General features: G+C 31.9%; 1 long non-coding RNA gene across 2 annotated transcripts; it reads right to left on the reverse strand.

The window, feature by feature from the left end:
- Window positions 1-11,051: 11,051 nt before the first annotated feature.
- Window positions 11,052-16,681, reverse strand: LOC114076585. 2 transcript variants are annotated; one of them, XR_003577643.1, is made up of 6 exons: window positions 16,594-16,681; window positions 15,505-15,567; window positions 12,389-12,561; window positions 11,970-12,294; window positions 11,590-11,645; window positions 11,052-11,505 (listed from the first exon to the last, which is right to left on the reverse strand). It is a non-coding gene; the product is annotated as an uncharacterized LOC114076585 (long non-coding RNA). The 2 variants fall into 2 exon arrangements; XR_003577642.1 differs by lacking the exon at window positions 16,594-16,681 and adding an exon at window positions 15,705-15,787.
- Window positions 16,682-16,753: the final 72 nt, after the last annotated feature.

The raw sequence follows: 16,753 nt of genomic DNA on the forward strand, positions 1-16,753 counted from the left end.
ATAAGATCCACCTGCTATAGTGTCCAACACCGCTTTATTATTATCATCCTGTCCCCGATAGAAGTTTTCCTTCAGTGACTCATCATCTATACGGTGATGTGGGACGCTTCTCAAAAACGAGGTGAATCTATCCCAAGAACTACTAACTGACTCTCCTGGTAGTGCCACAAAGTTGTTCACTCCGTCTTTGTGGTTTAGTTTCTTGGAGACCGGGTAATAGCGAGCTAAGAAAACATCCCTTAGTTGGTTCCAAGTGAAAATTGAGTTGTATGGGAGCTCAGTGAACCAAATAGCAGCCTCTCCCGACACTAAGAGAGGAAACACTCTTAGCCCGATTACATCCAAGTCCAAGTCAGGCCTCCCTACACAGCTTTTACACACTGCCCTTACCTTAGTTATATGGGCATGTGGATCCTCAGAAGGTAGCCCTGAAAACAAACCTCTGGCAGTGAGCATTTGCATCAGGCTACTAGTTACCACAAAAGTGTGGCCTGGTGGTAGAGGGGGCAGGACAAGTGGCCCATCGGAGTCTGCTATATTGTCATAGCCTCTGTAGTATTCTTGGGGCCGTGGAGCGGGATTTTGTCCCCTCTATTGGTGTTCACCCGGATCATCGGGTAACAACTGACCATGAACATCAACCGGAGCTGGGATGTTCTTGTTTGGATCATCATCATCAATTCCCAAGTTTCGATTCATGTTGCGTAGTGTACGCTCTAATTCGTGATCGTAGGAAACAAGGGTTCTCTTCCTCTCCGTGTATTTGGCATACAAGGAGGATGATTCTGCAAGAATCAAAAACAATAAAACAAAGTAAAATCAAGAAAATATCAACTAAACTATAGTAATAAGTTTAAGTTAATCTAAAAGCTACTTTCCTCGGGAGCGGCACCAAAATTTGATACGCTCAAACTTACTTCTCAAATAAGAAGTAAGGCGGTCGTGTCAAGTAAATAACCCAACTAGTGAGGTTGGGATCGTTCGCACGAGAAAAATAGTTTAGACTTAACTTCAATCTATTACTACTATTGTTCAGTCAATTACTTCCATGGAAAGCAAAAATGATAAAAGGGGGGTTTTCTATTTCTAAATAAATGAAAATAACTAGCGAAATTGAAAGAGACAACTAACAGCTTCAAATGTTGGAGTTTAATCAATTAATGAAAGTAACTAGGGTTTACGTGTTCCCCACAGGTTCATAACTTGATAAGTCTAACTATAACAATTCTTTCCTAGTATCTTGCATGCAAAGTGATAATTTATTTATTTCTAAATTCTTGGTCCGGCATCTAGAAAATTTCACTCCGCACCTTAGTCCGGCTACATGTGTTGCTATACTAACCCTTATCTTTACCTCATATTAAGCATCATATTCGATATTTGACTAAGTTATTACCTCGTACCAATCAATACTAGCCTATTAGATAGTATATACTAAATCTATGTTGATAATTCTTTTCCTATTATCTACCTCCTTGGTCCGGCAAGTAGCATTAAGGCGAGTTCTAACGTTGGCCTTCCGTTAAAAAGACTTCTAAGCGAAAGAGTTATCAATACATGCAAGAAACTATTGTAGAATTGTTATTTTAGTTAAGTTTTACCTCATTATTCGCCTATGGTTCCCACAACCCTAGTTATGGAGTTTAGTTACCCATAGTCATAATTACAATATTCAAATATGTGATATAAGAATTCATGCACTTACTTCGATGAGAAAGATTAAAATCCGAAAGTTCACTTGATTAATCAGCAACAGTCACCAACAATCAATGATAAAAGTCTCAAAATATTCAAGAATCTCAAAATAATCAATAATCTCTCAAAAAGTCTAAAAAATAATCAAGAGTCTCACAATATTCAAGGGTCTAACAATGATCAAGAGTCTAACCTCAAAAACGACGTTTTTCGAACAATTTATAAAAAATAAAAACCTAATCAAACAAGGACTCTATTTGCTGGAAATCTGTCAAAACGCGGCTGGATCGACGGACATCACGACGGATCGTCGTGGTCACGACGGACCGTCATGGACTCCGTCGTCCCATACTTATGCAATTTCTTCCGCTGCTCTCTTCATTACCCTCGATGGCAGGTATGACGGATCATTACAGGCACAACGGTCCGTCGAGGGTCTCCGTTCCAAAACACTTGAACTCTTGGAACATGGGTACTGGGACTACTTCTCTGATCTTCATGACGAACCTGCAGGACGGACTGTCACGGCTACGACGGTCCGTCACGCTTTCCGTAACCCCACACTTGGTCAGACTTCCCCTTCTTCCTTCAGCAGCAGCACTATGCTGTCACCTACGGACCGTCACGAGCATGACGGACCGTCACAAGCTCCGTAGGTGGTCTCTTCTGCATTTCTTCGCTCAAAAACCTCTGCATTCATCTCTGTACAGATTTCCTACAAACAAGGAGAAACTTATATAAAAATTAGCACAAAAAGGCTTTTGGACACACGAAACTTAAGGAAAAAGTATTAATAATACCGTGAAACCACGGTATATCACTTACCAGTCTTATATTTTTTTTGGCCAACAATATTGGAAACCTTAGTTATAACAATCAAAAGTAATCAAATGTACTACTCAAATTTTAAGTCCTTCTAAATGCTTCATACTCAATGTGATCGATCATTCCTTACCTTACCAATTCATACCTTGAAAAGATACACTATCACAAATCTAAACTCACCATGTAAACTTGAAGTTTTGATCCCAACCATGTAACACAATCCCATTATCTTACAACATTAGCTCATACTAAAAAAAAATTACTTAACGTATTTTAGCTTATCATTGATCGCCTCTTCATTGACCCTACCATATCTTTTACTAATAATATTATCATACTCCTTACCAACTCAAAACCACAAAAGAACTAATCATCATACTCGAGTTGAACGTCCGTACACTCCTTTCTCAAGTTTTATCCAATAGTTTATTTTTTTAATCAATCTATTGATCTTGTGACACTATATTATATCATAATCTGGAAGAAACAGGTAAAATCACTTGTCTCTGAACCCAATTCTCCAGATTCCTCTGAAGATACATCCTTAACCCTTGCAAACAAAGTAAAATAGACCAGTTTTATCCTCGCTCTGAAAGTTAAACTATATACCACTAATTCTTTCCGTTATGGCTCTAGCTCCTTTCAATTTTATTCGATGACATCCCCACTCCTTATAAAAATTACAATAAAACCACACTACTTATGAAATAGAAACAACATAACCTTAGATACTCAAATTCATCATTACCATNTGCTTCATACTCAATGTGATCGATCATTCCTTACCTTACCAATTCATACCTTGAAAAGATACACTATCACAAATCTAAACTCACCATGTAAACTTGAAGTTTTGATCCCAACCATGTAACACAATCCCATTATCTTACAACATTAGCTCATACTAAAAAAAAATTACTTAACGTATTTTAGCTTATCATTGATCGCCTCTTCATTGACCCTACCATATCTTTTACTAATAATATTATCATACTCCTTACCAACTCAAAACCACAAAAGAACTAATCATCATACTCGAGTTGAACGTCCGTACACTCCTTTCTCAAGTTTTATCCAATAGTTTATTTTTTTAATCAATCTATTGATCTTGTGACACTATATTATATCATAATCTGGAAGAAACAGGTAAAATCACTTGTCTCTGAACCCAATTCTCCAGATTCCTCTGAAGATACATCCTTAACCCTTGCAAACAAAGTAAAATAGACCAGTTTTATCCTCGCTCTGAAAGTTAAACTATATACCACTAATTCTTTCCGTTATGGCTCTAGCTCCTTTCAATTTTATTCGATGACATCCCCACTCCTTATAAAAATTACAATAAAACCACACTACTTATGAAATAGAAACAACATAACCTTAGATACTCAAATTCATCATTACCATAAAAAATCGTTTTAACCAACACCCGTATCATATAGTTGCATTTCAATCATAATGCGTCATAAAATCTTATAATCATCATGCTTAGTTCGTCATTTCCCTCACTACGAATTTAGCCTCGCCATTAACATGACAATCCAAACCTAGCTATGCCAACCATCCAAGGTACTTACTCAATTTATATGCACTTTCTTACTAAAATTCTCAATTACATTCACACAAGGTATACTTTTTGAGACTTCCATTACTTATAAGCTTATCATCCATATGTCCACTTCCATGGAGTTTACGATGAAATCAACACTCATTTACAATCCACAAAATACATTTCATAACCTGAACATATCAATATCATACCAAAGATCCACCACTAAAAGCTTCCTTATAAATAATGCTTAACACATCCACTCGTACTAACAAGGTAGTTGGTATCTCGAATATGAATTCAACACCAAATCTTATCATATGAGCATGTAATACAATAGATAACTCCTTAAGTAGTTAGTATTTGCACTTAACAATCAACATGTCCGTTTTCATGTACCACTAGTGACACATCTGAAAATTCATTACATCCACCACTAGAACATATCATATCTATTGAGACGATCATTTCCAAATAGGTCACACACTTTATCCATCAAATAGATGTAAAATATTACCAGATTAGTTTTGTATCTAACCCAAGCTATATGTATTCTTTCGTAAGCAAGGTCAATATCAAAAGTAACACACTCCATAATTCTAATCAAGTACCCATCAGTACCATTGTAATAGTCGTATCATGACCTTCTTTGGTATACACTCAATCTGTGAAACCACAGAAGGGATTCTGACCTGAATTGGTGCAACATCATTTGCTAAGCAACCCATTAATGGTATGAAAACTATATCAATTATATTACACTATTTATTATCTAGTCAATTCTTCAAACATTTAACTTCTAATTGTCGAACCACTTCATATTTTTCTTATACCAGATAAGTACTATATTTATTATTATTATTTTACAATGATAACTAACCTTAATCAACTCTTTGAAATATGATCACGTATTCGTTTCATAAGTATATCATTTCAACCTTAATACCAGATCTAACATCAAACCAATACACGACATGCCAATGATTCACAAAAGGACTACGCACAAGTCATCACATAAATGAGAGCGAATGTAGTGAAGCGATAAGAATCAAAATGGGACCAAGTACGCACAATAGAGATCCAAGAAGTGAAGTCTCGAAGATAGGTACAGACGTCTCCGTACCGATCATCGAGACTCTATTTAGACTCGACTTGTACACACGTGAGACCTATGAACCTGGGGCTCTATACCATTTTGTCACGACCCAAAATTAGACGTGATGGCACTCGTCTTATCCCACCAAGACAAGTCAGCCTAAAACTCAACCATTACAATGAAGTGCGGAAATAAAATATAAGTAACTTAATAAAAACCCCAAAACCTGGTAGTCACGTGTACAAGCCTCTAAAGTATTACAATTGATTCAAAAGAAAAACTCAAGTCTCAAATGAACTTGTTTCTAGAATAGAACAAGATCAAAATTAATGAGAAGAAAGTCTGCTGAGATGAAACAGCTACCTCACAAATCTCCAAGAAGCCTCGAAAAAGAAGAGAATAACAAGTACAACGAAAATCCAGGCTCATAACCTACAAAAATTTGTAGAAGCAAGGAGTGAGTACCAAACCACACGGTACTCAACAAGTAAACCTCTAAACACAAGCTAAGGGGATGAAATACGGGTACTCCTACCACCCCCAACCGAACCTCCACAACTACAACCTGCATTAAAATCAACCCAACCTAACAGCTCATAGTTTACATAACACGTAGCTCAACAACAACACTTAGACCAATTATGTATCATCAACAACAACACTTCAACAAATTACATATCCTCAACAACATTACTTCAACAAATTATATATCCGCAATAACAAGCTCAATATTGATCAATCACAAGTTCCGCAGAAAGACAATCAGAAGATCAGCAATACACGATATCAAATTCACTAATGATAAATATGTGCAATGCAATGGAATGCAATGTCAAATATAATGATGCATGTCTGACCTTGTGATACACACCCGTTGTCTCTCAGTCCGGGACCGATAGAGGACATATCTGTCCATGCATCTGTCGCGGCGCACGACACGACCCTCGATAATAGTAACCATCGCGGCACGCGATACGTCCCTCAAAATATAGTATCCATCGCGGCGCGCGATACGTCCCTCGAAATATAGTATCCATCGCGGTGCGCGATACGTCCCTCGAAATGGCACATCCTCTTAAGTACTCATTCTTTCTCAATGCACATAACACTTGTCACAACCAATGCCTCATAATAATCCAGATGACAAGTTCACACAAATAATGAGGAGATGAGCATTTTCATAACATTGCACAGTTCACAGCCACACAAACATGAAATCACATCAACAATGATTCAACAAGCCTTCAACCCTTTCTGAACACATCACACAAACAATTAATCACATTGCCTTTTTTTTTATCCCTTTTTTTTCATCATTAGAATTGATCAATTTAGACAAGTCAACCCATCACCAATCCCGTTACTCCCAAACATATACCACAAGGAAATACACGCATTTCATACACTTAACAAGAGTTTAGAAATTCACTTGCCTCAATCAATCAAAAATTCACTCTGAAACTTGAGTCTTCCACTTTTCGTTGAGCTTCCAAATCAATGCAATCTATTCACACAATTAATCAGTGTAAGATTTCTAACCCAACAAGGCCCATATTATAATATGTCTAGCCTAGATTCAAAAACTCACTCACATCTATGGTGAAGTTCCTATGTTTCAAGCCTAGGATTAAGTCTCAATTTTTTTCCAATGTCATAAATCTAAAGATATTCACATAATATCATACACCAAAAACTTAATTACATTACCAATCTATCAAAACTTGAATAATAATATAATAATAATAAAATCTAAAGAAACAACGAGAAAACACTTACCGTTTCCAAACCTTACATTGAAGCACCCTAGGTTTTTGTATTTACCAATTTAATCATTATTGAATAATAATATGCTAAATCATTACATAATGATTGGCCATCACCCCTTTTTCTCCCTTAAAAAAGACGGCCATACAGTAATATATTTTCAATTCCTCAAACTTTAAACCCATTTGGTTGTTAATCATTTTTTTTCTTTAATAATTGACTATACTAATAATAATACAATAATAATATGATATCTTATCATTATATATGTATACAACAATACAGAGGTTTGAGAGATTACCTGACAAATTTATGTTTTTCATTTTTGTGCCGCCGATGCACATGTTAGTTTTCTTCCTTCTCTTTATTTCTTTTCTAAATTAATTCTGTATTAAATTTTTTAATGTTATTTTAATATTTCAGACTTGACCCATTATTATTAACAATAAACAAATTATCCACAAATTAATTAACTATTGTTAAATGACTATTCAAAATTATCCAAAATGACCTTTTGGATCCGGGTCATTACACTAACACTTGTTTACGAAGTGATTAAATCAATCAAATTCACTAATCTAACATGCATCATGGTAGAAATATATAGTTATTGAAAATGTTAAAGGTTAAGTTACCCTTGAGATTTCCCCCCTACTACAGATACATTGTTGTAGAATTAATATCAAAAACTTATATTGTGTGTTGTTTTCTAACATATAATTTTTATATAAATGTCAGAAAATGTCTAATCCTCTTGACCGACTTCCTTACCATAAATATAACACCACAACATGAAAAATTAAAGACAATGAATGATATGGTTGAAGGTTTTGAGAAGCGCTTCTATATATTCTTTCTTTTTTAAAACTGCTTTTCATGGCTGAGTGCCAAATTAATCAGATTTTGCAAAACCTTTAAAAATAACTCTNAAATATTTTTCTAGTTACCAACCAAACATGAGAAAATAAGTCCAAAATCAACTTGTTTTCCAGGAAAACATTTTCTAGGAAAACATTTTCCATGGAAAACATTTTCCTCCATACCAAACACACCCTTAATCTTATTAGTTTAGCATCATGAACGTTGATATTTCAAAAAGAAAATTGCACTCATGTGAATTTTACGATCTTTTCAAAAATTTCTATTCACTTAACATTTTTTAAGTTTATTTTATCACACAGGTAAGTGAAAAAATATTTGATCGCTTTTTCAAGTACGGTATAGTTGTAAAATATCAAAAAAAAAAACAAAAAAAAACAAAAAGAACTGACTAAAACCAAAATCGAAAAAACCGACTTCATATGGTTTGGTTTGGTCTTTAGATTTGATAAACCAACATGATTGATTTAAATTTTTGAAAATAAGAATCAAACCGAATCGACCTATGTACACCCGTAGGGACAACTATAAAATGAAAAGTAAACTAGTAATTAGGGACAGAGGGAATATTTTTTTAGGGACTATTAATTGCTAATTAGTTTTGGGTTATATATTGTCAATTATATATAATAATTGTATGTCTTCGTCAATTCCTCCATTTAATTGGATGAAATTTAGTTGGGCTGAAAATTTGTTTTGGTCATTTCCTTTCTTCTTTCAAAATTTTGGACTTCTAATTTAACAAAAATTACAAGAATATATATATATATATATATATATATATATATATATATATATATATATATATATACTCCTTTTAAATTACAAAACTAGTTTTTCAATTACAAACATAACAACATAATAAATGCACATTATTTAATTTTATTTTTATGTGAGATGCCGTTTTTGCGTTTTTTTGTTTGGGGATAGTGGGCTGATATTTACGATTGATAATTTTAGTTCCAATCACAATCTGATACGTTTCTTTTTCTAAAAAAAAAAAAGATATTTCAGTCTCTCTTAACTACTTATTCATGAAATCACACCATTTATTTTTTATTCTCACTTATGCCGTAGTTATTTCTTGGTAAAAATCTTCATCTTTTCTTTTCAAGAATTTCGATTTTTCTTTTTAATATTGTCAAAATTATTTATAATATGAAATACGTGTTTATGAATAGGACAAATCTTATATATTCATTTTCTAGAAAGAACCTTAGATACTGACAGTCGGATATCAACTATTAACAATTTTGGTGTGTGTTCAAGATCAAGTTTCGAGTAGAATGCATTCGCTTTATTTGCATGAGTGAATGTGGAAGATAAAATCTTGCCATAGATAGTGAAAAGTCTATCTATGTTACTCCTAATTTATGAAGTTCAAAGCGGAGGTTAAGGAAAATGACTTTTCAACTGTTGATTGGAAGGAGTATTAACATGATAGATGATTTTATGAAAGAAATTCATTTTAGAACAATTCCTACCATTAATTTATCATATTTTAAGAAAGTTTTTGTTATACAGTTGGACAAAATTAATTGTTATTTAATTTAACGATTTTTATCTTTGTATTTCATTGTGCCTAATTTTTAGTTCTGAAAATTCTGAAAAATTAATATTTCTCAAAATGTAATATTGTTCATTCTAGTGTTGAAATTGAAAGAATATTTGATAAAAAATATTAGTGTTTGTGTTGGTAAAATTATGGTACATTATGTGATATAAAGTTGATGTTCAAACTACAAATTTAGCAAGAGGACTACACCATAAGTTAATTCAACGATACACATCAATATATACCATTTTATATATGAATATGTTGAAATTTTAACAAATCTTTTTTTATGCAAATGATAATTTTGTACCACAATGAAAATCAATGTTTTGACAATAATACATTTCAGTTACTACATTATAAGAAACTACACCATATTTATATCAAATATGTACTAAAAATCTTTTTTATATCCAAAAAATAATTTTATACCACTATCAAAGTCAATGTTCTTACAATAATACCTTTCATTGACTATACTATAAGAAACTGCACCATATTTGTATCAAGTGTGTGCAAAGAAATTTCTTAGCCATAGAGGTTATTCACACATATTGAAATTCCTAATAATCAATTTCATAATACCATTAAATTAAAAATTTTAATCAATTTCATCAAAAAATAAATTCACATTTTTATGAGTAATTATTTATAATCTGATTTCAAATACTATTTATTATTTATGTAAGGACGCTTTAGTTGGGATATGATTTTGTCTACTAAATATCACCATGTACGTCAACAGATTAATTTAAATTCTAATATATCACCATTATTAGTACCACAAAAGTCACTACTAGTTTTACTACATCAACCACAAAAAATATTTACTAGTCTAATTATAAATGTATACAAAATTGGTTAATAAATTAAAACAACATAACACTGCGATGTCAATTTTGTGGTGGAAATTTGATACAAGATTTATAGTTCTGACCCCATGTAGGGGAAGAGAAATTTGGAGGAAATTACAAGGCGGGAAATCAGATTATCACCAACAGGATAATATTTTGTCAATTAAGTTACTAAGATCTCCCCAAGTTAACCTATTATAATCGGTGTTCGCATAAATGATTCCTTCAATCTTGAAATCTACATACCATCTTGCGATACATTTCAAAATTGAGTTAAGAATAACGACATAAACCACACATCTACCAAAAGGTAATATGGATTAACTATACCATAAAATACTGTAGAAATCCATGTAGAAATCTCACGCCTAGGACTTGTGAAATCAAGGATTGTATTAATAGTATTGATGTATTGATCATATTGATATATTGATCGTATTGATAGATTGATTAATATTGACAAATTGATATGTTGATCAATATTGGTAGTATTGATATGTTATCAATATTTGTTGTATTGATAAATATAATGTTGAGTTACAAACTCCTTATATAGGAGAGACTTGTAGAGTCCTAAATTAACTATACTTAGATTCCTACTACAATACTTATTGCTACTATAATAATAATAATACTAATAATAATAATAATGACAATAATAATAATAATAATGCAATTATAAATAGTATAAATCCTAATCATACTATAGTTCTAATATTAATCTAACACTAGTCGTGATATAATTCTAATCATAATATTTTTGTAGACGAAATATAATCCTAATAAATATAATTAGTATAATCCTAATGTGATTCTAATTATATAGAAATGACGCAAACTCGTCGGTCAGCTTCGTTGGACCTGTTCCATTGACATGTTTCATTCGTCAGCTTCTTTCTTCATCAATTTTTGCTGCAGATAGGTCAATCAACTGCGTTGGACCTATTTCTTTGACATGTTCCAATCGTTAGTTTCCTTTTTCTTCAACATTCCCCCTCAAGGTAGTGAGTAGAGGAAGAATTACTCCTAGCTTGCTTTGAATATCCAACAAAAATAAAACTTTGAATACCCAGCAAAAACTTATTTTGTCAATGCTTCGCTATATTGATGTTGTTGTTGCCGAATATCCAACAAAAAAAGACTTTGAATACCCAACAAAAACTTGTTTTGTCAATGCTTCAGTATGTTGATGTTGTTTTTTTTCCTCTTCCCCTGCCTTTTTTGGCAAATAATACCATGTTATGGTTTTGTTGTGACATTTTTCCTTCCTCTTCCCTTATATCAAAGCCTGTGAGAGCATTAACAAATTGATTAAGAGTGGGATATGGTGCCTTAGCTATAGAAATTCACTCATAGATGTAGAAGCACATACGAGCATATGCAGCGAATCACACTTCAAACCATGTCTGAAACGAAGTAAGTGGTCACCTAAAAATGTATAGAAACAAGGTCGGGTAACATAAGCTACTCTTTCCATAGTGAACATATCAAACAGTTATATTTAGATTACTCTATTTTAGTATGGTCAATATCAGCGTTTCACATCGTCAACCACATTACACTCATTTGATTGTATAGTTATGAGAAATTACAGAATATCAAAATTAGATATGGAGTTCCACTTGAAATCAATGTACAAGCTGTAAAAATAATTATGTATGAAATAATTTTAACAATCAGCAACATTACTTTGTATTTTGATAAAGTAAATGGCTATTTGAGATCAACATTTACCAAGTAGCAGAAACTTACTTGATTTTTGCCTTATTTTGTTGTCAATAGCTCATTACGGTGGAGTTCCAATGCTTCTAAAATCACCTAATGCACAGACTGAATCAAGTGTTTATAGCTTGACTCAGAATACAAATAATGTACTTACAAGTTGTTTGGATATTAGCGACAAATAGTGTAACAACAAGACGAAAAAACATCAAACATCATATTGGTTTCTTCAACACTTTTAAATACCACATGTTCCCGAGCATTCTTCGGGAAAAACCTTAATAGTCTGCTTCTTTAAAATTAATAACTTAAGATGAGAGTCTAAGCACACAATGCTTTCTTTAGAGTCACACACCTGCCAACAATAGTAAATCAGATTTGCATTAAGGTGAATTTTGTTGCACAGGGGACTAAAGTTCTAAACATATACATAAAAAGTAAAAAATTACCTCATTGGTATAGTATAATTTTTTGCCAATGAGGGTCGGGTTGAAAACCTGATGCCGCCGACTAAATTTGCCTGTGCCTTGCAATTGTCACACCATTCAATTCTTACTCCATTCTCCATCTTAGAAAACAATCGAGAGTTAGAAGAGACCAATTTATCGATTACATTGAACACCTATATTAAACAACAATAGGTCACAATTAGCAATCAGTCAACATCATAACTCACTATTTCATCGATTACAAGTAAAAATGCCAAACAAGTTTCACTTTCAAGTGTCACTAATGCATTAAAAATAACAGTAATCTTTAAGTATTGCAGAATACAAATTATGATACCTGCTATTCAAACCAAGTCATCCATCCAATCAACATCTTATTCTAGATTTTAAATCGACATTCCACTCATTAAGTCAATCGAACTTATCTTGATGATCCATTTCGACCATATTTCTTGCACATAAATTCATTTGAAATATGTTATCCCCAAAGTTCTAGCACTGAAATGAGTTGAGTTACAATTTTTTGTAAAAATTCACGAGCATTTCTTGCTACTTTTATAACATTAACCCATCCCTCCAAGAAAGTTATGAGTTGAGTTCAGATCTGTCAGTGTCAAGTATGCGTCTTCATATTTACAAAGGAAATGAATGAACTTGTTTGAGTTGTCTTCACAAGATACTCTTATTGCTGACGAACTTTATTTAATGAAGATATTGTTCAGGACCAGATTTACAATTTCTCCTACATTTATTAGCTCATTGCTACCCATATCTGTGTGATCATCTCATTCTTGAATCACATCACCTCACAATTCATATATATTTCTACCAGTAAGTTCCATACAACGAACATGATTAAATTCAATGGCATGAGTATGAAGGTGTCAATTTTCAACTTTCAAAGTAAACTTTGTAAGTTAAAATTGATGATCAGACATATCCTATCCTTCATTGTGGCATATTCCATCATTTTGACGAGTCAAATTCGAATATAGGTTCATAGTTTAGCATTATTACAATTATCAAAGAGATTATCCTTAGAACGTTTAGTGAAGCCTGTTTTCAAGAAATTTCACCATCTTCTATTGTTGAAAAAATCCTCCATTTGATAATTAACTTTGAGTTTTATAAAAGTTATAACTTGTCTTTCGAATAACTGTCATATATAATAAATGTAAGATGAAATGCTCTACCTCACCATACCAAATGTCAATGTTATACTCATGTTGGAGCTAGCACAAAAGAAGCATTATCATCCACGTTTAAATCATTTGCGCCTCCCTATCCCTATGTATTTGGTTTTTATGATACTTTGTTTTGTACCTTGAATTGTGTGTTTAAAATCCTCTTTTCATAGAAAGGAGTTGCAATTGAAATAGCTGAGGCTGTAACTGGTGCTCTAAATGGGGAACTTTACTTAGAATGCTCTGATGGTTCCTCCTAAGGCAAGCTATAGTATTATGTACTTATTTTCTCTTTTAGGTTTCCACACATACGAAGGAAAGAGATAATGAAATTCCTTCTTCTGTAATCAAGTTTTGTCCGAGTTGGCTCCTTATGTTGTGCTTGCTGAAAAGCTCAATAGATTAAGGTTCATAGTTTAGCATTATTATAATTATCAATGAGATTTTCTTTAAAAAGTTTAGTGAAGCCAATTTTCAAGCAATTTCACCATCTTCTTTTCTTGAAAGAAACCTTTTTTGTTAATCAACTTTGAATTTTATAAAGGTTAATTACAACTTGCCGTTCAAACAACTACCATATAAAAGAAATGCAATTTGTACCAAAATTAGTGAAAAAAATGAACAGAATTACCTCATCATACCACAATTTTAAAACCTTATACAGTCTTTTGTTTATAAGTAAGAACTTGCAGCCAAAGTCTTTGTTGGCACTTTCAGTTGCATTTTATTACATTTTTGAAAGATAAACATTTCTATTACGATAATTGAAATGACCTCCCATGTTTTATCAATAATCTATTAAAGTTCAATGATGCTAATGAAAATACTGGATTTTATATATAGTATAAGCTATTCTTTTCTAAAGGTTGCTTAAGCATGTATATTACGCTAAGTAAAAGACGCAATAAGAAATTGAATAGAACTATTGAATCATCACATATAACATACAAAAGTGAATAGTGATAAAATAACACATGTTATGAACAGTAAATTATATTTTTCTATAGTTGTTGTAGCCTAGGAGTGTCCTTGTATATTGCACTAAGAAGTTCTTTTCTCCGTTTCCAAATCTCCACAACCCCACTTTTACTTGTTGACAACTATCTTGTCTTTCATTAGATACTCTTATTCATAAGAAGAGTAATAATTTCTCAAATTTATCATTTAGTAAAATTTGTCTAATGCTAAACGCAAAGAAAGTAAATTCTACATTGAAATTTCACCATCCCTCACGTCTTATATTTCAATCATTGGTGCACCAAATTATTAACTTGTGTTATTAAACTTAAGCATCTTTGTTCTTTCTATAATATCCTGGTTACCACCATTCAATTAGCGCTGCTTCTTATATCATCAACATTATTTCAGGGGGCACTCGACTTAGTCCCTTAGTCCAATTACGATATATTGTAATAAAGGTATACCTCAAGTCTTAATTATTATGTATCCTAAAATCCAAAGAAATTCACATAGTATGCTATTCTCTAAAGGATCAATATGTAATTATAAATAAAGATTGCAGTTGCATACAAAAATTTTGACTTTAACCATGAAATTGAGAATATATAAGACAAAACAATAATGACATCAACATTAGACATGAAAAGAACAGGGAGAAATTTGAAATAAAAATCAAGACATTGTAGATACGAGTAATTTTAAAATAAAAGGAAGTGAACTCATAGGATGAATAGAGAGACTATACATATTTGCATAATGTTTTACAACACCCTTGACCAATTGAAGAATAGCAATGTGATTAAGTCTCTATTTTTTTACAAAAATGTTCCATTAGCAATTATACTTATGAGCTATTTGAATCCTACTTCTTACATATATTGCTGCCGGGGATATTTGAGCAACATATGATAAACTAAATTTACTTTTGAAAAATGATGTAACATAATGAAAAGAGAAAAGCAGATATCTTACTTGTTCTAAGTCGAATGAATGTCGATCCACATCTTATTATTTAAAAAAGCACCACCAAATATCCTGAGGAATATGACGAAGAATAGTGAATTAATTTCTTTGAATTGCAACAGATTAACCTAAAAGAACAAAATATACATAAGTTTTTGATGAACATCAAAAAATTTGAAAAAAGAATTAGGAATTGTCGAAGAACTTACCCAAATTAAATGAATTAGAAGATAGAACAAGGTCGAAACAAAAAATTGGTAAGAAATTATCAGAAAGAATTGGAAGCGTTAAAATATTATTTAAAGCATGAATGAAAATTTCTAGAGAAAATAGTTTGGCATTTATATTTGATACTTTTGCCACGTGGAAAGAACATTGGGACAAGTATAATTATAACAAAAATTAAATTAAAAAATATTATGTAAATATCATCATATTATATCTAGTCCCCTAGATATCCATCGATTCTGCTTCTTCATCTTTCTTTTTTCACACTCCTATTGTTGGTAAAGGAGATCCACTAGTCTTATTTTTTAATTGAAAACCTTTGTGGCATTTTTAGCTCATTATTGTTGTTTCTTCTTTGCATCTAATTTTACTTTCTTGATAAAATATCAACGTAAGGTTAGATTTCTGAAACAAACGGTTAACAAGGTAACAAAAATTATGTGGATTAGTGTAGATGAAATTTTTTTATGATACAAGCCCACTCACTTTCCCTGCAACTCCAAACAATTCCTTCTTTCTCTTATATTCCTATCCCTCTATCTCTAACTATATTGTTTCCTCCAAAATTATGAAATGTTTGTCTATTTATTGTTTTCTATAAAATATTTTCATCAAATTCACACCCTTCATTATATTTGGGAACAAAACTACATAGTAATTGAAAGAGAGAACACAAAATTCTAAGAAAATTGGGCGATTGATGTATATTAATTATAACTACATTGTGATTTTTCGAATTGAGGGACATGTTCATATGGTCTTGAACAACAATCTTAATATGAATGAAGAAGAAAACATTGAGAAACTTAAAAGAAAAAACATATCTTGTATTACTATTGAAAATGAAAATTTATGAAAGAAAAGTCATACCTTGTATTACTGAAATTTGAAAAGATCTTTTTAATTTGTTTTTTTTTATCAAGAAAAGAGAAGTGATTCTTGATGATTAGGAATGGAAAAAGAAAGGTCCACGTCCTTCTAGAAATTCATTCTAATAGTTATATATATATATATATATATATATATATAT

Source organism: Solanum pennellii, chromosome 3 (genome assembly GCF_001406875.1).
Source record: "Solanum pennellii chromosome 3, SPENNV200".
Classification (NCBI taxonomy): domain Eukaryota; kingdom Viridiplantae; phylum Streptophyta; class Magnoliopsida; order Solanales; family Solanaceae; genus Solanum; species Solanum pennellii.